The sequence below is a fragment of the Accipiter gentilis genome, chromosome 9 (genome assembly GCF_929443795.1).
Source record: "Accipiter gentilis chromosome 9, bAccGen1.1, whole genome shotgun sequence".
Classification (NCBI taxonomy): Eukaryota; Metazoa; Chordata; class Aves; order Accipitriformes; family Accipitridae; genus Astur; species Astur gentilis.
Genome location: NC_064888.1, coordinates 20,622,304 through 20,644,170, shown reverse-complemented (window position 1 = coordinate 20,644,170; position 21,867 = coordinate 20,622,304). Strand labels below are relative to the sequence as shown.

Sequence of the window (21,867 nt, the reverse complement as noted above, 5' to 3'; positions counted from 1 at the left end):
GAAACCTGAGTCTGCCCATGGGGCAGCAGAGCACAGAGCTCTACAAGACCTGTACCACAGAAAAGTTCCTGTTCATTCTCATATTCACTTCCTAAATCAATCACACAGAAACATAACATCAAGTTGCATCCTTTGTTCTCTGGTAAGGTCCCGCTATCACTGTTCATTTTAAGGGGAAAAAAAATTATAGCACTCCCCTTTTACTGCAGTCTCATGTCTCTCCAAACATTTTAGGCTATTGCTTGATGAACCATTCCAGGCACATGGCTGAATGTGCCAAAACAACCCATTTAGGAAAGGAGATGCTTCCATTTAGCACTAGGTATGGCTGAAACCAGCAATAAAGTATTTATCACACTGTTAAAATAAGAGCAGAGGTCCAGAATTTATTTTTCATTACTTCTGCTTAAGAAACTTTCAAAACACAGAACAAAGTAAATGCTTCAAAGTGTGAATGTGTGTGTTTTTAGAAGAGAACCCCACCCCCAAGATCCTACCACCTTTTCTGGCAGTAGGGAGTAGATTAATGGCCTTCAGGGCAAACTGTGCTTTCACATGCCACATTTGAAAGCCTAAAACAGATGAGAAATGGCTTTTATATCCCTTATTTAAATATTTTTCATAACAAAAAAGAAAGAAAGAATTGCCCAAGACAATGGATTTTGGTGAAAGTTTTCACCCAGACGACTCCTGGCAGGGTGGCTCTTTCAGTGAGGAAGCACAGTAGGGATCACCTTGACTGATCCCATGGCTTTTCTCAGCTAGAGGGGAAAAGTTTTCACAACTAGAGGCTTGAGAACATACTTTCTCCATGTAGCTGAAATGATGAAAGTATTTGCTAATTTCTGCATGGATTAAGTTATATTTAGTTGCAGAGCTATCAATAGTAAGACCTCCATTTACAGCTTAGACATCCCAAAGGATAGCCAGCTTTGCAAGTCAGTCTCAATTCAGTCTTGAAGGTGATGAAATAAAATAGAGGGACAGAAAGAGCTCCCATTACCGAATAACCATGAGGCTGGATAAAGAAGAGCGAACAGGGCAGTGATCTTAAAGGTAAACATCCCTGACAAAAGTCAGCTGCCACACAACCAAAAAGGGGGTAACTTCCTCCTTTTGAGGATGTCTCCTCTTTTTGAGATTCTTAGCTAGCCAGAAATACTGGACAGATTTCTTTGTGTACCTAGACAATACTGTACAACTACAAAAAGGTACAATTATTTCCATTCATCTCCACCTCCAAGAATTTTTTGATAGTGCAAATGGAACAATACGGGGGGAAAAAAAACCCAAAACTTTCTGCTTTATGCATGCATTTTCTCAGTCTTGATTGCTATGCTGGGAGAAAGAAGGGGAAAAAAAGCCTGTGATGCTTTTGCTGTCAGTCCTCCTCTTAAAGGAACAACTTAGTTACCCAGCTCTGTGCTACTTGTGCCTACCGGGTGGGAGCAGGAGCTGACAGCACCACTGATGTCCACAACAGACTCATACTTCCTTATTTTTCATTCTGCTATTGCACAGTTCCTAGTCTGTGAGTGTTGCAAAGTTATGACAAAGCTGTGAGTTGAGACCTTAGGCTAACTTCCCAGAACCATGTTAGAAAAGATACTCAGTTTGCATAATGTTATGATAAATGGTCTTTCAGGCACCAGGGAAATGTTTCCATTTACCTGATGCAAAAGTAATTATCCAAGTGTTAGGCTAAAAGTTGCTAGTAAAGACCATCAAAATGACCTTGGAGTGAAGATTAAAAACAAAAGTTTCCCCAAATCCACAGATGTACATCTATAGACAGTTAGCATACAGCAAACCTGTGACAAACACTGGGTTTCCCAGAAGACACAATGAAGGCCATTTCTGAGAGACCACCTCAAGATATAGGAAACCAAAACTGAAGGGACTAGACAGAACAGTGAGCAAACTGGGATAACACACATCCTTGACTAAAGCTGCAGTAATTTCAGTCACTACCACTGTATTTTACAGCCTACCAACCACTAGAAGAAACTGTAGGCAGGATACTGAGAGGCCAAATTGCCTGTTGGGAAGACAGCTCCTTGAAGTGGCAACGTTGGCATTTCTGAACTAGTAGGCAGCTTACTGCTTCTACAGTGACTGGAGGGAGAAAACTGAACAAGGTTTTTTTATGAAGAAAGAATATGTTCTTATACCAACTTTTCAAACCAACAAATAACCCATGAAAAACAAAAACAAACCCACTATATGATCCTGTTAACTGTGCAGACCAACAAGGGGCACGGAGAGAGACATGATCTGCAGAAACACCCCAAAGTGAGACTCTGCATGCTGCTGGGGTCAAGTATAGCTTTAAACTACATGAAGATATTCTTTACAGCAAGCAGTTCTCCGACTTCTTCATCCAAAATGCTTGCGGGTTTTATAAAACTGTAGTGGACTGTCTCTTAAAACAGTATAATGAAATCTTGTGAACACTTACCTAATCTGAATCACTTGATTTTAAGCCTGACAGCCAAATCTATTTAAAGAGCACCTCTCAGTAAAAAAGCAGCAGAAAGCCATTGGCTTTGAACTGCAGAAGCTTCAGTGATGGTGGAAGGCTGGAAATTTCTACCTACTCGAGCGCGAGGGCAACCTCTCTGCTTCTTCCCAACTGCCTGTGGGTGCTTCTCCACAGTTACAAAGTCTTAGCAGTCATTTCTGCAGCCCTTTCTGAAAGAAGGACATCAGCTGATGAACACTTATTTTCTGTGCAAACTTATGACCACTTAGACTATTGTTCAAAATAGTGGAAAAGTATGTCACTTATCCCATAGAGCTACTGAGAGCAAGTAGGGTAGCGATGCCCACTTTCATAAAGCAATTAAAGGGACTCAATGTATCCAGTTGGCTCTCAAATAATCAGAAAGGGTTTTAAAACCCATCCAGCAAAGACCTCTAATACAACATGACAATGATTCAAAGCCAAATTACAATTAAAAATAAATAAATAAGCCAAACACACCGCTCTAAATATCTAAAGCCAGCATTACAGCCTTTTCTGATCGAAAAATAACTTAACCTGCAAGATAATCTAGAAGTTTCTGGACAAAAACATCTCTTCTTAGAGACTACAATTTATAAAAGCACAATGTGGGATAATTGAGTAATAAAGGGCTTCTGTTTGAAGACAAACAGTGAGAGAGATTAGGTCAGAACTAGAGATGCAAAGGCCGCATTATTTACTTTGTGTGGGGCTTATTGCCAAAACACACTTCACTCCCCAGATAAAACTTTTACTCGTATCGAAAACATGGTATTAATAACCACTGATCTCATGCATCACAGTACTTTCAGCACACGCATTTGCTGTGGAGGTTACAGCAAACAGAGGCTGACGAGCCTACAGCTTTATGTCCTACTTCCAAACTCCTTCGGAAGCAGCTGCCCCTCTTTCTGTTACAAAGCCTAAAGGATCTGTTATCTCAACACTTTTCCCTGACAGTTGAAGAGGAAAGGAATATATATAAAATTAAGAAGTCTGCCCAGCCTAAAGTAAATTCAAAGCATTTCAAAACCATTTGCACTCCCTTCAGATCTCCCCTTCACAGTTGCCCAGCTCTTTAGGACTGCTGTACACGGTAACAAAAGCCTGCCTCTTAACACCCCTGGATTTCCAAAGTGCTTATCCTAGGTTTTGTACTGTTTTCTATATGAAATCTAAGTTTATTCTCCCAAGCCGGTATTCAAAAAACACCCTACCTACCTCTAGTCTTGGTGCTGGACAGTTCACAAGGACGAAGGATGGCATGAAACCAGCTTTTCATCCCACTCCATATGGAACTTGTGGAGTTTGGATAAACGGGGAAAACACGGCAGCTTCAAATGTTACACAAGTGCTCAAAAGCAGTTAAACATCACCAATCAATCCTGTGTAACACAGAAAATCAGGACAATAGGAACGGGGCAGCTGTCAACCATATGGTGAAATGGAAGGTTCTGGTTTGATTCTAGTGAATGCTCAGCCAGCCTCCTGCTGCCAGTTATTCCTTTTCCAAATCTTCACTTTGGCTCTCCAAAGGGGAGCTTCAAGATTAATTCAGTATTTGATTCAATCTCCAGATATAAACAAACATTTTCATTGCAAAAATCTGTATTTTACAGCCACCAATTATTGCAACAAGATTTCAAAGACCTTTTTCTTGTGGCACCTTATTCACAAGAAAAAAAAAATCTCATCTCTCTTCTGATAATACCACTGACCCAAGAAAACAAGTTTTCTACTTTGGCTTGCAAATTGCTGCCCAACAATGACTGAAGAGTTCCTAGGAGCTTTCAGAAATAGTCATTAGTATTCAGCAACACAAGGCTTAACGAACAACAACTATTTAAATACTAAAATCCTGCTGCCATTCTTTTCCTGACCTCATAGACTTTCAATGCTGAACAGAAAAATTCTTCCTCTTCTGTAACAGCTACCTTGTTATGAGTTCTCCTGTCAATCTTCACAGCCCCTTCCTTCCTTAAAACAGAAGTCAGTAGCAATCAACTCCCAAATCTATGCTGTTCATATTACAGCAACACAAATCCCTGTTTCATTAAACTCTATTTCATTATACCTTGATTTCAGTAACATTTGAAACAACTGAATGCGTTAATACACACACATCCACACAGAATAAAAAAAACATGGGTAAACAAGAAATGGATTTTGCAGGAAAACAAGCAAACAGAACTCCTCCAGCACCATTAGTACTTCAATTTCAAAGGACAGACAGTGCAGGCTAAGCAAAGGCAGCAACACATTGAGAGTAGCAGCAGACCAGACAGATGGACAGCCTTCGGGTGGAAAAATAGGTCTTTCTGGTGATGTGTTAAGAATCTCAAAGTCAATTACTGCAATGCACTGTTCTCTCCAGGGGAAAGACAACACCCAGGACAGAAATCAGTTTCCTCAACACGGGCACAGAATAGACTTTTTGATACCACTGGCTAGTGGAAACCTCCACAGAGGGTGACCAGAAACAATTCCCACCTCCCTCATGATCAACAGCTGGGGCCAGACAACATATTTGATAGTACCATAAAAGTATTTACTCCCTCAGTCTTTTCTCTTGGCTCAGGGCAATATTTGGTATTAAAATAATAGTTACAGCATATTCTCAAACTATTAATTCACTGTATTTTGGTTTATCTATACCACCACTACCACGTATGAAAATGGCTTGTAACACTCATGTTCTTGCCAGACTAATACAAAGGTGCAAAACTAAAGCAGTATAGAGGAACTTGTGCAAACGAAGCAGAGAGAGTAAAGAAAGAGTGAGCAGCAGTTTAAGGTGCCTGTGCTGGGTCCCAGTATTAAATGCTTACATCATTTCTGCCTTGCTAAAACTGACAAGCAGGGGGATTGCTGCTGCACTGCAGAACATTATATAGATTAATACTTCTACACAAAAATACAAACCCATGCACCCAGCATCCATAACATGCTGATTATTCCTCTTTTTTTTTTTAAGCAGTCATCTGTGCTGTACAGCTATAAATAACACTTCCCCAGAACCACAAGTGTGCACACATACATAAGCACTTAATAATCTCAACTTGGGTTTAAGATCATTACTATTTAGTTTCAGAGGAATAACCGTAACTAACAAGAACAGGGAAACTCATTTTTGCTTCATTTGGGTTTGTATACAGAAGCATTTTCCCACAAAACCCACTGAAGACTTCAGAACCTGAGTAGGAAAACCCCTTGTACATACCACAAGAAAAAGCTTACTGAATCAAAACATCCAAGAGCAGTTAATAGCATATGGGAAGAGTAAAACAAAGAAACAGGTTGGGGGAAACATACCATACACCTCACCAGCAACCTGGAACAGATGAGCAGGGGGAGTAGAACTCAAAGTCTGATTTTTTTGTTTTCTATACAACTAGAAGACCAGCAGAAGAAAACATCTGCCCAATGCATTTAGGGAAATTAGAGGAAAAGACTCTCTGTGCAAACCGATGAGCTCTTTTTTTTTTTTTTTGCCTTTTTTTTTTGCTTTTTAAATAGGAAGCAAATAGACACGACGAAACCTCAAAACTTTACATCCCAAACTTGCACATGGTGCTCTTGTCTCCCACTGGCAAATAAAGCATTTGTAATATGCTGCCATAGCTCCCCTGCACCCCAAGACCAGACCCGGCCAACTGGGCCATTGCTGGCCAAGCCAACAGCCATGGACATACTGTGCCTCTCCTCAGCTGCAGCCCCAATCCGTCAATCTCATAAAGTAAGTGGCCATTTTGCAGGGCTCTGTTTCTTAAAGAAGGGGATAATGACAACTGAATGCACAACAGTCCTGAACTCACAGCTAAACATCAAACACAGGCAAGGTCACATAATAATTCCTGCAAACACAGGAAAGCAGCCCTTGTATAACAGGACAAGCAGCTACCTCCATTACCTTAAATTTTACTTTCATTGAGAAACCCCTTACAAATAGACAATTTACTCTGTTAAATTCTTCTGGCATAAGACATTCTGAAAGATGTACTAGAATAAGTATTTTGGAGAACAAAAAAACCCTGGTGCTTTTTTATCAAGTAGTTGTTAAAAAAAAGCCTCCAAATCCAGTTCAACCTATTTCACCATTTGAAATTTGGAGTAGATGACTAAAACGGGCAAAAGGTACTTTCTTTCATTTTCGTATACAGTATATTTGTCAAAAATACATTTCAGAAACTAAAACATTACAGAATATGCATAGTATATACACAGATGGAAGTTTCATGTGTGCAAAGCAGATTGTATCCTATAAACAAGTTTTCTGAAATACAGATCTTTCATTTTGTTAGAACTAAAAGATTTGCATATGAACTTTCACAAAACTCTGGCCTCTTTTGAATTCAAAGTCTGAATTCAAATTTCTGAGTTATGATTCAAAGACTGTTTATGTCTACCATAAGGAACTACTTCCATACTTATTTTGAAAACTTATACAAACTCTTTCCTTACTGATTTTAGTATCTTAAAATCCTGGAATCTGCTGGAAATAAAGCTGCTGTTCATTCTACAAAATGCAGAAATAATGATACAATTACCTTGTATCAAAACCAGGCTTATAGAGATGATGTCACTCTTTTCATTCAGAAAGGTTATTTCAACTTCACCAGAAGAGTACCAAATGCAAAAGGGATTATTTGTGTCCTGCTGTGACCTAGAGAGATCCACAAAGCATGAAAGAGACTCTTGTTAAGTACAAGCAGGCCCTGTCCTAATGGGTCACAGAAGCAGCAGCTGTGCAAATGCAGTATAATACAAGCTGAACAGACGAGTTGGGTGTTGGGGTAAGAAAAAGAAGAATGATGTCAACAGCTTTGATTTTTTTTTTCTCTGCCTGGCAATGAAATGACACTACTGAGTGGCACCAGAAGCTCCCTACAAAAAAAACAGGAAGCACTCAAGAGGAGCCATATACCATGAATGGAGCCTTTCCACATTATTTGCAGGTTGCTCATTGGCAGAAAAAGAGCATAAAGAGGTAGTCCACCAGATTTCCTCTCACTGCAACTAGAAGAAGCCTGTTAAATATGAAATTAAAACAGAACTCTGTGGGTGCCCAGGGAAGTCATAATACATTTAACCAACTGGTACACGTGGAGAAGAAAACATCCTTAATAAAACTTCTTGTTGTTATTTTAAAACAGAGTGAAAAAGAGCAAGTTTGAGGGTATGTACACATGCCCCCATATAAAAAAACAAGGCCTGGCCTGACAGCACTCTAAAGTACCCAGCCAACAACAAATGTTAAAGCCACCGAGTTCAACACTGAAAGAGTAGGTAGAGAAAACAGCAGCCTTGCTCAGCTTCAGACAGTAGGATTTCAGCCTGGACTGTAAATAAAAAGATGCTTACTTCAGAGATTTAGTTTAATTTCTTTCAGCAGTGGTTCAACTGTTTCAGTGCTGCTGCAAGTCTGAGCTCTACTGAAAAGCAAACAGCTACTTCCATTACTCTCCCAAATCAGATCCTGCACCAGTGGCCAAAACCATTTGTGAAACAAAAGACAACATACATCTGGCAGAAACCACATACCCTTCCAACAGTGACTCCTGGGAGTGCTGCAAGGATTACACAGCTTCTGGCTTACTCCAGCCCAGAACACATGAAATTTAGAAAGCACAGCATCCTGAACTGGTACATTATATTCTGCGTACTCATCTTTCCCCCCACCGCCCCGTAGAGAGAAGTACCCAGCCTAAACTGATGTGTCTCACCCATTCAAGCAGAGTACCTCAGGGAACAGGGCAAGGAGTGGAGCACAGAGAAGCTTTGGGGAAAGAGACAACAGCAGCTCTAGGGCTTCTTCCTCTCCATCACGTGCAGCTGGGGATGGGGAAGTAACTGGTCTCAGGATGATATCATCTATATAAGTGTTTGGTTTCTAATTATGCATGTGATCCTTTAAGAGTGTGGCTGTGCCATGTAGCTCCTTTGGAGGCAGGGGTACAGCCCCATCCTGCCTTGTCCCCCTTGGTGGGGGGGTACCAAGGGTGTTTAAAGGAGAGGGCTCCAGGGACTGCAAGGTATGGCTGGTCTTAGACATTGCACAAAATTTCTCATAGACATTTGGGACCACTCAGTGACTGACAGGCTGGGAAGCAGAGACATAGAAGGCAACAAGAAAGTTGCACACAAGCTTATTTCCGTTTTGGTTTTCCCAGTTCTTTGGAATTTTCTCTTTTAAAAAAGCAAAATTTCTAGTACTTATTTAAATAAAATTTGGCTTTTTTCATGTTAAAATCCTTTCAGTCTTTTGGGAGGTCACCACAGGAGAAGGCAGACTCCATAACCTGCCATGGAAATCCAAGATGGTCTCCAAGGCTTGCTTCTTCCCATAGCCCCCAACGCAGATTACACAGCTGCCCCCACACCAGCACCACCTGGAGCTGGTCACAAGACAGAGCCTTCGCCTTCCAGTTGCACAGCAGGGTCACATGCCACGCATTGCCCACACCTTCTCTTGCCAAATCCTGTTAGGACAAGACCTGCTGATATTGCTCCAGGCTCAAGTCTCCAAGCATTGTAACGCTGTACAATGTAACTTGTTTTCCCCAGAATTCCCTAGACAATACACTGGCAATACAAAAAGCTGCTGAAGGGACATAGCTCTTGCATTTGCCAGAAGAGGGTCTGAGGAAGATTAGCAACTTGGTACAGAAACAGATGCAGACCCAGAACACCAGCAAGGCAATAGAAGGACAAAACCAACACTCCCCTATTTCTAAGTCCTCTCTCTCAGAATAACAAGCCTTCAAGGAACAATCACCTGACATCTGGGAAAGCACCATCGGTAAAAGCTATCCTTATCAAGAAGGATTACCACACCACAATGGTATTTTCAGTCACCTCATTACACCACAATAAATGTTTTGTTGAGAAACCAATTACAAAATTTTCCTTCAATACTAGAAGAAAGCATTCAGATGCACTGTTACTATTATTATTATCCATTGCTTAACCAGCATTACAACATGTAACACTTACTTATACACACCTGTAAGGGAGACAGGAAGAAATAAAAATATTCTATCCAGATTAAGAGTCTATGCATCCTTCCTCTGTGTTTAAAAAAATAAAATAAATCATACACGTGTGTGTCCACACGTGCAATCAAGTGGCTGGCCTGGAAAAATCTTAGATTTCTGGTCAATCAGGACTGAAGTCACTCCATTTGAAGCTCAGCTGCTCTGAGCTTGAGCCAAAACGTGCAGTGTTAGATGTATTTTCTTTGCTAGACTAGAAGGAATTTTTTCTGGCTTTTTAGCATTCTAATTTTTTCCCAGTCCCCCCAAGTTCTCCAATTCCAATATACTCTGGTGACATAGGTGCTCACCAATTAGGACAGCAATAGTAACACACATCCTCTTGTAGAATCGAGTACATGAGAAACTTAGAGAAAACCTGTGGAATTTCATATATACTAATACATTAGCTAAAAAGACAATTATTATGATCCAAACCATCAGAACCTGAAAAGACACAACTGGAAAATGAATGAAATGGCATGGCTGTGACACACTATTCTTTGGAAGAAGTAATCTCGTCTCACAGCTTACATCCATGACAACTCCCAGAAGAAACAGCAACTGATTAACACCACTTGGCTCTTGGTGGAGTCAAAAACTCTGTCATACTGCAAAACCTTCCTACAAATGCATTTGTTCCAGCTCTCTTCATTTTGCTTCCTGATTACTACAAAAACTCCTTTTCTTGAATAAAAGTATATAGATATGTTTGTACCTATTCAGAAGGGTAGTATGAGCATAATTTTCTCTAACATATTGCTTTGACAGTATCCCACTATTCCCCCTTCCTGTGGTACATCAAGTCTCCCTGCATTTGCTTCTAAGGGCCTTCAGTTCTAGCATAATATTGACTTTCCCATTTTTAAGTGCATTATTAAATCCTGCCCCAAAAGTTGATGGTGCCAGCCTTCACCAGCTATTTGTCACATTATAAAGCAAGTGCTTCTGTTTTCTCTCCCTCAGAGAAGATGGAAACATACCAAAAACATCTACAAAACTATCTGGTTATCCTCCAGATCACTCCTTTCCTGCCAAGCACGGAGAAGCTCAGCGGCAAGGCAGCAGGTGTGCCAAAACCATTGTTCATCGTGACAGCCACCACAGTCTGCTTCCTTCGCTTCCCTGGCTGTTTGTCATGGTTCTCTGGCCTTAGACAGGGAACTCTCTAACCCAGAATCAGCCTGTTTGGGTTTTTAAGACACCTAAAACTCTGAGATTACTCCTGTAACCTATAGGCATAACTACATTATAAATTAACAACTTCAGAAAACACATAAACCCTTGTATGTCCACTGCAACGCTTCTCTTGCCAAAGAAAAGCAAAAGGTTTCTTGAACTGCCAGTTTATTAAAAAAAAAAAAAAAAAAGGCAGGCGCTTAAAGCTTCTGTAACTCCCACCAAGTACACTGTACTAGAAGGACCTATCACCTCAGGCAGGCAACATCTGAGAGTTACCTTTTTATGTGAACAAATGAACCCAAAATCTCACGACCACCAGAGTAGGTAAGAGGGCACACCCCCTCTCCACCCCAGTGCTCTGGGACGGGCAGTTACCACCTCTGCCCTTTGGCTCACAGAAGCAAATTCAGCTCGCAAAATTAGCGCTTTTGGGGGGATGGAAAGAGGGGAGGAGAGGGGCTTGCTTTATTTCCTGCTTGTTTAGCGAGCTGAATCAACTCATTAAGAAATTATAGCCAGGGCAAAGAGAGCAGGACTTCCTCTTCCAGGTGTGCTGAGCCCCGTCTCAGCAGACTATGATCAATCTCTCGGGCAGCCTAAAACACACCGGGATTACAAAGTTATTCCTTCAGAAAAATTTGGAATGCATTTCAACAGACAGAATGTGTTTATTATACTGAATGATGAGCAGTAGAAATGATACACAGATTATTTCCCCCCCCACCCCCCTCCAGTGACAAACTCTAGAACCAGATTTATCATTTTGTGGAATTAAGATCTCTGCTTAGTACCACCAAATGTATGAAAAGAGTTTGCGGTTTGGTTTGGGGTTTTTTCAAATCTACAGATTTAAACAAAATTGTACTTCATGCTAAGCTGAAGCAGCAAGAAGCATGGAATAGTAGTGGTAGACTTCCAAAATTCACAGAATAATTACTATTTATTTTGGAAACAAGACACTTTACAGAAGGCAGGGGATCAGGAAACCAGCCAAAGAAAGTTAGCTTTCACAAGTCAACTTTTTTGTTATTAAAGTGATAAAGCTCTACATGTATCTAATACCTGACTCTATTGTCAACTTTCTAACACAGAATTTGACAAGTAGAGAGAAGCAAAACCACATCTAAATTATCAAAAAAGCAGTCCTGAGAGCTTCTGACTAGGTAATAGTTATACTGTAAAGTAACAAGGATGGGAAATGAACTGCCAACATCCCTTCCAGCTGTGACAAATGTTAAGGTAAGAATAGATTCTGACTGGCTTCATCTTCAAATTTATCATGGATACTATTAGTCAGAAGAAGCTATAGTATGGTGGACCAGAGGCAGCTTATGGCTTAGAAAGTGCCTTTCACACAGGTAACAGAACATAATAAAATGTACACATACAAAACACCATTAGACAGCAGGACTAGAATATTGAAAAGCAAACTATTAATGAACTGAAGCAATACTCTTTCTTTGCATCTTAGAAACAAAAGACAGTCCGAATTGAAAAGCAGTACTTTCTACCTTTCAGTACCTTATATAGGCGAGAATTCCTGTGACAACTTGGATTGAATAAAAAAAAAAGTCATGTCACAGCAGTAGTGACACTGAATTAAAACAACAGATTTAAAAATCACAAGGACCTACCTTCAGAAATCACTTTCTATTGCATGAACTGGTGTTGCAGTAAAAGCTGGAGATCAGAGCGTGTTGGGAAAACTCTCAGAGGACTCACTGCTAGAGTAACTGCTCTGAGCAATACTTGCATGGAAAAATTATTTAAGGGATGAGGAAAGAGCTAGAATAGCGTGGGAGGGGACAACCTGCTGTTTCAAACAATAGGAAGCTGTTAAAACAAAAAAACAAGGGCCTCCCTCAGCACAGGAAAGCCTCATTTGAAAAGCGTTGCCCCTGCTGCCACCTACCAGGCAGGCAGCTCTGACAACAGAGATAAGGCCAGAGGCCCGGCCCGACAATTCCCTTCGGAAACAAAGCCAGACAAGACGGAGGAAGGTTTTCCAAACCCTTTTATAGAAAGGGACCAGACTGGGGTCAAAGGAGGGGGAGACAGGGCTGTAAGGGATGACTTCATATTACAGCAGCAGCCTGTCCATGGAAGGCAGGGCTCCCCTCAATGCGACCAACTGGCAAAGTTGCTGCAAACTGTTTAGTTAAACATGAAGGATGTTTTCTCACAGGAGGGGTTGATAACCAGGAATGATATGTAGCCATTTAACAGAAAAAAAATGCAAAGGACTCAAAGGATGGCTTCAGTTTTGATCCCTTGGTTCAGAGCCTGGCAGTTGCAATGCAAATTTAAAAGCAGTTTTTCAAAGAACAATTATTGCAGGACAATTCCTGGAACCATCCCCTGTGGTTCAAAGCCAGTGATACTGATCAAGGAAAAAAGAAGCTTGTTCAGAAAAACAGCTTCCTACCCCCAAAAATCTCCCATAAACTCAGTTATTTAAGCTCAGAAGCAGCATTACTACATGATTATTCCCAGACAAACTTACAGTACAGCTCTAGAACACTGGTGCTGTCCGTATTCAGTATGAATTTATTCTTCTAACGTGGTCACATTCATAGCACAGACAGGGAAAGTTACTGTGTATATCCAAGACCAAAATAGCTTTAAAGAAAACTCTGGTTATGTTACAAAAAACAATGCATACCATTGTCTTTCTGTCCTAGCACAATATAATGCTAACAAACAGAATTAGATTGAACTGTAATAATGCTTTGGACCATACAAGGTATTGAAGATACTATCCCCACCGGGACCATTTACCTAATAGAAACAAACAATGCAAAAAGGAAGCTGTTGGGATACAATTAAATCAGTTTGCTTTAAGAACAATCCAGTCTTGCAGGATAGAAGGGGCTGAGCCAAGTTTTAAGTATGTCTTTCCATAATGATAGAGTTTCGGTGAGACAAAAATAGGAGTTAGAACAAGAAACCCCTAAGCTTCAGATTTATGTCTACAAATTTCAAATAAAATAATTTTCTAAAGTCTACTAATAGTGGCATAACTGTGAACAAAACCCAGTACATTGTTCAGTAACCATGCTGGGCTCAAAACCTGCTCCACTGCTATGTGTGGTTAAAACAACATGTTAACTCTGCAGCACTCTTTCCTCAAACAGCTTGTTTCAAGGAAGCCAAACCACTTAAAAGCACAGTTTGCAATACTAACACAGACCTTTTCCAGGCAAAAGCAATATGCCAATCCTCATTTTTGTCATGCAGAAAGAGTGCCCAAATTTTCCAGGTGTCTTGCACCATTACTTGGATCTGCAGGTTTCCTTTCCTTTCAAATATCCATACCAGTCTTATCAAGAGTTAGCAAGTCCATTTGTTCAAGTGGCATTATATCCAGGGCTCAATAACCTGAGGTTGGCAAGCTCCCTTGCAGAGAAAACACGAGTCTCTATGCTCCCTTCCTCCTCCTCATTCCAAAGGACGAAGCATTCACCTTTCCTCCTTGGACACAAAGACCACATCAATGCTCCCGAGCCCACCAATTTCCTTGCTGAGGTGGTGTGGGCCAACACTCACATAACGGCAAGAGCACCTAAATCAGTAATACCAAGAGTTTTGTAGTACTGATGTTTCCAAATTCCTATTTGCTTCAGCCTCAGTTTCCATCATTTCAGAACTATTTCTCAGCTTTTTGCTAAAATGCTTCAGGTGACCACACATACTTGAGTAACTGCTAGAAGTATGGCTCAAATTGTGGACATTTTAAAATACCTGCTTTGACATCACTTTACACAGTCCCTCAGCGCACGGATAGTAGAGACTAACAGTTACCTGTCTAAACAATACCTAGTTCTTCAATACTTCAGTGCATGAAGAAAGCATGAAAATTATTTTTAGAAGCTCTCTTTAAAGCAAGATCAGTTCTGCTTCCATCACACCTAAAATTAAAACTTCTTAAAACCATACAGCAGCAAAGGACAGGTAAGTGTTTTACTACTAAAACAAATCCCTCTGCATCAGACAGAAAGTAAGACTTCACTCCCCACTTGACAGTCAAACAATTCAGACAGCAAGCTGGGCTCCACGCCCCGAACAGAACCAAGGGGACCTGTCCCCAGCCGAAGCACAACAGCACTGCTGCGCTCACAAAAGAGAGCTTTGCCAAACACACCAGCTAAGCATCTAACTCTCTGCCACCAAACTAAGAAAGAATTCAGACCAATTAGCACATTTCTGCACAGAACAGGAAGAAAGAAGAAAAAAAAGGAGCATTTCCAGTCTTCTAACATTTCACCTAAATTAGGACAGCACAGCAACCCTCAAACAGCTCTGGTCAAGTACTGCAGCCCCCAGGGCTACTAGGACCTGATAAGCAATGCTAGCAATTACACAGGCATCCACATAGCTGCCTCAGACTGAAATGAGGCAGGAAAACCAGGCAAGATAAAGCAACAGAAACAAGGCCAGAATCTCTCTCTCTCCCTTCCTTGCTCTTCTGCTTTGGTTCAGAGATCAGCAATCTGAGAAGCAAATGTATTTGCAGACAACCTTATCTATTAGAAGCATGTATGCCTACGGCATACATTCACAGTTGGCAAGATAAATAGATTGTCTAAGGAAATGACAAAAGTGTAAGTTAAAAAAAATTTTGAAGAAACAAAGTATAGATGACAGAGAGCTGCAATAACCATTCTTTCAATACTGAAAACAGTTCTTTTCCCAATGTGTGCAAAGTCATATGATCTCAGCTTCCTTCTGCTGTCACAGATCATGTAGCTTCCTACCCAGCAAAGGCTATGCTAGCCCTTTCCTTCACCTTTGAATAATTTTCCACCACAGCACTCCTACTCATAGAGCTGTAAATGTCATAACATTTAGTATAGTTTAAATACTATAAGTTTGTCTACACAGAGAAATTTGTCAGGAATAAGTACTACAGGGTGAAGATGTAGTTTCTTGACTGCCTTCAACAAAGCAGTTGGTTGCAGAAGTTCCTGCCCTGCTTTCACAGATCACTCATTCCTGTTCTCACCTGATGCTCTGTTCTGCAGATGGCAGCCTGTGTAGGACCACATTACAAACTGCATCATGAAAACAATCTGGGTTAAAAATAACCAGAAAATAAAAGTATGAAGGGGGCTATTTGTATAATTTCAGTTATCAGAATACAAAACAGTCCTGCAGTATGCAGTTTTAACTGGCACAACACAGACCGGCAAACTGCAAAAGGTACCGGAGCAAAGAAATAGTTGCTACGGCAGCTTCTTCTAGGAGCTTTGCCACCAAAGCAGAGATACTGTGTAGATGCACTAATTCCTTGCACAGGTAACTTACAGTGTGTTTTATGATACAGCTATGCCAACCTGACAGCTGCTACCAGGGTGGATCCATTCACTACCACGTGCCCCTTCTGCTCCACTTATGCTAACACTGGGCAGTCTGCAAAATGAGCTAGTGTAGGGTGGTAAGTCAGCAAAAGCCAACTCCAACAATGAAAATAAAAATGATAGGGTTTTTTTCATCAGCTAGCTCACTTGGGATTCAGAAAAGCAGGCCTGGTGAGCAGTGCCTCTTGACAGTGGACTGAAGTTAGATTATCTCACCCGCATAACAAAGCTGTCCCTCCCTCTGCACTCAGGACACCTGTGTGGCAATCAATAACACAGATTAAAGGTGTGGTTTCATTTAACTGTGGGAAACACCAGACTCTGTCAGCCTGTTTACTTTCCTTAGCCTCATGCTCCCACTGCTTCCGAGTATTGCGTTAAGCTGTAAGCCGGTTGCATGAGCCACTTCAACCGAGAGCAGACATGCCACATGGCCAAGCAAGGAGAGAGCAGGAGCACCCAGCCAAAACCCAGCAACCTACCCAGCCCTTTTTCAAAGCAGCCACAGTGAAACTGCATTAGGTTAACATCACGCTGCACTCCAGGAAAGATCAGTTCAAAACAACTGCTGCAAATTAAAACCCCTGCTTAATCTTTTCTAGCCTCTAAGTAAGTGCATTCTTCTAGGACAGTGGTTTTTAATTTACAGTATGCATCCCCTGGACTTTTTAGAAGTCTGAAAACAGATGTTTGCCCCCTTCATTGAAAACCTTTGAGGTCAAAAAAGTTAATTCTGTGGATACAAAGCAGTAACCATCAACAATTTGTGTTTTGGGTGGTGAGGAGGGTGGAGAGGGCGGGTTGAGGAAAAGAAGCTCAAGTTCCTGCATCAGCGGTGCATTTTTCAAGAGGAAGGGGGGAAAAGCCAACAAAAAAATATATCTAACAACATTCTAACAAACTTCAGGGCAATGTGTTCAATTAGGCAAACACATATGCTGTACTCAGCTGACCTTCTCCACATGGCAAGACAACCGTTTAAATACTGTCAGGGGAGGGGGGGGGGGAGGGGAATCACAGCAAAATCTTGATTTTACTTCATTGACACAGCTTGCTTTGGTAGGGTGGAAACAGCCTTAAAGCCAAATGGACCCATATAATGAAAACTGATAAAAACCAATACTGCTTTCTCCCTTACCATCTGAGCTATTCTTTTATTAAAATCAGGTTACCTAGAGCTATTCAAGTAGGTTGTAAATTACAACATGAGAAAAAAGCCTTTTTTGCCGTTTCTCAATATTTCTAAAGAATAACCAAACATACTGTTGTTTTGGTAGTTATCAACAGAGAATGAGAAATACTTTTCAAGACTATTCAGAGAATGGCTAATGCGAGGCCAAAGTTTTTAGCCCTCCACTTTCCTTCAGCCTCCCAACTGCTCATTCTCATCCTTGTGCAACCCTTTCCAATATGGCAACACAAGCATTTGCGTGGCCACACAGACAGCCTGGTCAGGGTAAACAGCAACAGGGTGGAAAGACAGGCCAGGGTAGTTTGAAGTCAGATCTGTTCCTCAGTGTTCCCTACACAGCCCCACAAGTATTTTTTGCGTGGAGTGGCTTGGGGTGGTACTACTAGTTAAATTATTTGAGAAGCCATGGCCTGTAATCTAAACTAAAATCTAAACTAGCTTTAAAAATAAGCTTAGGAGCAGTGAAGTAGAAAGGATTCCTTAATATATAAAGTCCAGTCCTCAGCTATCAAGAGCACTATCACCTTAATTCCATTTCCAAACCTTATGGTTTCACAAATGAATCTGGCCCATTTACAACTTTAAGAGTAAAAACTGCTTGTTTATACAAACAGTTTGTATACAAACTCAGTATCTTCCACTTAACTGAAGCTGTCTGTCTTCTTTCTTATGTGTATGTACTACAAGGCAGAACGCTCCTCATTGAAACCAGTCTTCCTTTTGGCAGATAACCAAGAAACAAAACAAAAACAACTGGGAGAAAAACAAAGTATTAGTACCCTGAGCATATCATTATGAACATATCCTGCTACAGTTTGACTTTTTACATCTAGGAATTCTAACCCAGTGCTTCAGACTAGTTTTACCTGTAGCACTGGGAGGTCTGGAAGTCTACAAACAGCCAGGCTTAAAGGTTACTAAACACAGGCAGGAACCAAAATACTACTCTTTACCAAAGAGGTACCCCCACAAATACCATAAATAACTGCATTTCTTGTTGCTACTATGCTCCTAAAACTAAAACAAAACCAAGAAAAGCAATTCTATTGCATACTTATTCCCAGTGACTGCAAATAATGTACTGCATTTAATCCATCGTGCTTTTCACAACTTCCACCTCAGTACATGGACCAATGCAAAAAGAATGTTTTATAAATATCCTATCAAAAAGGGATGGTAAAAGGTCTTGACTGCAAGTAAGACACTGGGTTATAGATGCCTGTTAATCAAACAAAGCACTTAACTAAATTTCTTGGTCAAAGCACTAGCACATTCTTTGAATGAGTGTGATGCCATGCTGTGTCTAAAGCCACAGACAAATCTCCCATCACCTGTGCAGACACACACACTGTTTTATACTCTAAAAGGCATAGCACAAAATTTGTTTCCATGTAGGAAAAGGAATTTGCTGTAGTTTAAATACGACCCTGAGACATTCAGGAATTAATTTATGGTTTGACTAAGTTGGGAATCAGAAAATAACTTCTCCTATGTAAAGCACGCACATGGCGTTGGACCAGTGTAACTGGAATGATAAATCCATATCCACTTTTCCCAGTGTCATCAAGAACTTATATAATTTTGTCACCATAAACTATGGCACCCAGCCTATAAACCTTGATACATCAGGATCTTAGCAACGCTGTGCTCCTTGACAAACGGCTTGCAAGAAAGTCTTGAGAAAGACAATTATGCAAGATTGCTTCATCTGCCTTCATCAAATAAAACCAATGCTTTTCAGGCTCTTGTTTGACATAAAAAAAGGAGATGACAGGTTGGAGGTGGAAGATTCACTTTGGAAACTAACTTAAATCAGTGTGAAACCAAAATTAAAAAGTAAGCTCACAAGAAAGTTCTCCCTGTCTATATTCATTTGTCCCATTTGATATTCTAGTTCCTTGGCTTCATTAGTTTACTTTTGTATCACTTAATTTAACAACAGAAAAAACAAGATCACAAAGCCACAGTTAGAGAAGGTAATGAGACTCATATAAATTTATCTTACATAATTTTAAATTTCCTGCACTAATTATTTTCCGTTGTGTCTTATTTTTAGTGTTTGTCCCATGACTGAACCTTGGCAGACTGACATGCAGTCAGGATGTACAGCACAGAACTCCCAAGAGCATTCAAATCCATACCACAATATTGAAGAGCTGAAAACAAAAGTCAGTGACATAGGTGATTCCAGGAATCACCCCAAACACTGGGGGGGGGGGGGGTGGGGTGGGGGTGGTGTATGTAGATAAAAAATGTCAGTAAATTTTAATTTGCAATTCATGAAAGTAAATTCTCTATGAAAATCTGCAATTAGAAAGAACGAGGGAAGTAACAGCATTTCTTAAGTTATCTTTCTTTGCACCCTGAAATGTTTTCTAATGACTTCATTAGAACAGCCACTGTTTCTTAGAATTGTATCCACCTACAAAAGCTGTTGTAGATGCTTAAAATCCAGTGACTTTTTCAATAGTATATACAATCACACATTATGAGGGCTGTTGTTTGTTTCACAGCCAGCAAAATTAAATTGGCTTAAGATGCTAAAATATCAACAAGGAGGGTAAGAAATAGCTGATGACTTCCAGAAGAAACAACGAGCCACTTGCCAAAAATCTACAAAAAGTCACATCCATCACAGCAATAGGTGCTGTAATGAAAAAATATACTTAGCAGTTAAAAGAGATTTTCAGGTAGAAAAGTAATTGACCAGATTTCACCCTGTAGCCTAACCCTACTATGTCCTGGATTACTTACTTGTTCACCTTAGCCTGGTGTCCTAAAGCTGCATCACCCCTTCGGACTACAAATCTGCTTCTGACAGAACACCGGTACTCTGCATAAGTATGCAAAAAAATTGTACTAATTAAACACTATGGTAATGTGACATTCACTCAGAGGTTCCTCTCCCCCAGGTGTGAGGCACACACAAAGCACAAGTATACATTAACATACTTAAATATAAAGATTCCATCGGTCTTAAACCATTCTAGATTAACATAATTCACCCTTTTAAAAAGCCCATTGTTCATATAAATCAACTGGGATAATGCATATTCCAGGACAAAGGCCATTGCAGCCCATCTATCCATGCAGAATGCCCACTACAAAGAGCAATACAGAATACCAAGTAGTGTATGAACATCAGCAGCTAAATTTAGAGAGTAAAAGCACCATCCATTGCATACTGATTAGACTGAAACACTATCAAGGCAATAGATAAAAGAAACCTGCAGATGGATTCATAGGTATGCATTCAAAACTAAAAATAGCACATATCATAACAAATACATATGGCCATACATAAAGGTATTTTTCTTTATTTTAATGAGGAGTTACTCCAGAATCCTGCTCTGTAGATTTAGAGACTAAATCTGCTTTGGAATCCAATGCAGAAATTAGATGTGGTAAAGATGGGCCTTTCCAATTCAAGACTTCAAAGGGATGTCTTAGCCTACATTTTTAGCATAAGAATACCAGAGAGACCTTCCTCTAGTCAACAGTCAAGCCTAATAAAGCCTTGCTTTACTTTGTCATATCCTACTGCTACCCAGAAAATGACAGAGGCCCTCCTGTCAACTTTATCTTCATGTGATAATTCCCTTGAGCAGGGAATTATTTTTCATTATTTCTTTCTGCCAATTTTAACTTATCTGTTGAAAAGTGAACACATTAGGCTAGAAATTAGAATGGCAAATATAAAAGTCTATTTATCACAGAGATTAAATGAATGTCCGACAACAATGCCTCCTCTACCCTTGTAAAAAAACAAAACAAAAAAACAACCAGCGAAAAAACCACAACCAAAGCCATGATCAATACTTTGCCTTTCTTCATCAGTACTAGCAAGTGCAATTCCTCTAAGTATGAAGATTTAAGTGGTGTAAATTTCATATGGGCTTGCCCATTGCCACCTAACTGGCAAAGGGCATGGTCATTACTATTCTCCATACAGGTGGGCTATAATACTCCCGCCAGCAAGGGAGGGAGGGCAGGCAGCCATAAGACACCTTACATCCCTCCTGTACTCCAAACCCCAGTGTTTTGAACTGTCTTGATGCCAAGTATCACAAGTTAAATTTAACAAAGCACCTTCTACTAACAAGAACAGTAGGTACACAGCACAATTTGTCACCATGAGAAATAGAAACAACTAAGGCCGTATCTGGTGTTCATTTACTATCTCAGCAACAGCTTAAACAAGTAAATACAAATGAACCATATAACTTTGCATATGCCTGTACAAAAAAAGCTGAAAATTACCTTTGCAAATATTTAAACATCTTGCGCACAGCACCTTTTTCTAGTCTAGTTTGCTGAAGAAGAAAACCTTTCATTTGCTTATACAGCAGCCAGCCCAACACAAGATAAAGCGACACCTGCTGCAGCGGACCCGCGTTCAGAAGCCTTCGCCCCGCTCTCCCGGCACCGGGATCCAGCCGTATTTAACCCGCCTTGCCCACCGGCCGCTGCCTGTCCCGCCCGCTCCCAAGGCCGCGCTCCGCACCGGCAACTCTCGACGCGCCCGCCCCCCTCCCGCGGCGCCCCGGCACTCACCCGCCAGCCGGGCCCGCCCGGAGACCGCCGCCCCGCACACACGTGTGC

General features: G+C 40.7%; 1 protein-coding gene across 1 annotated transcript in view; it reads right to left on the bottom strand.

Moving 5' to 3' along the window:
* USP54 (ubiquitin specific peptidase 54) overlaps nt 1–21,663 on the bottom strand; it is a 79,711-nt gene extending 58,048 nt beyond the window's left edge. Inside the window, exon 1 of the mRNA XM_049809762.1 lies at nt 21,526–21,663. The gene's annotated coding sequence lies outside the window, so the exon portion shown is untranslated. The remainder of the gene's footprint in view (nt 1–21,525) is intronic.
* Nucleotides 21,664–21,867: the final 204 nt, after the last annotated feature.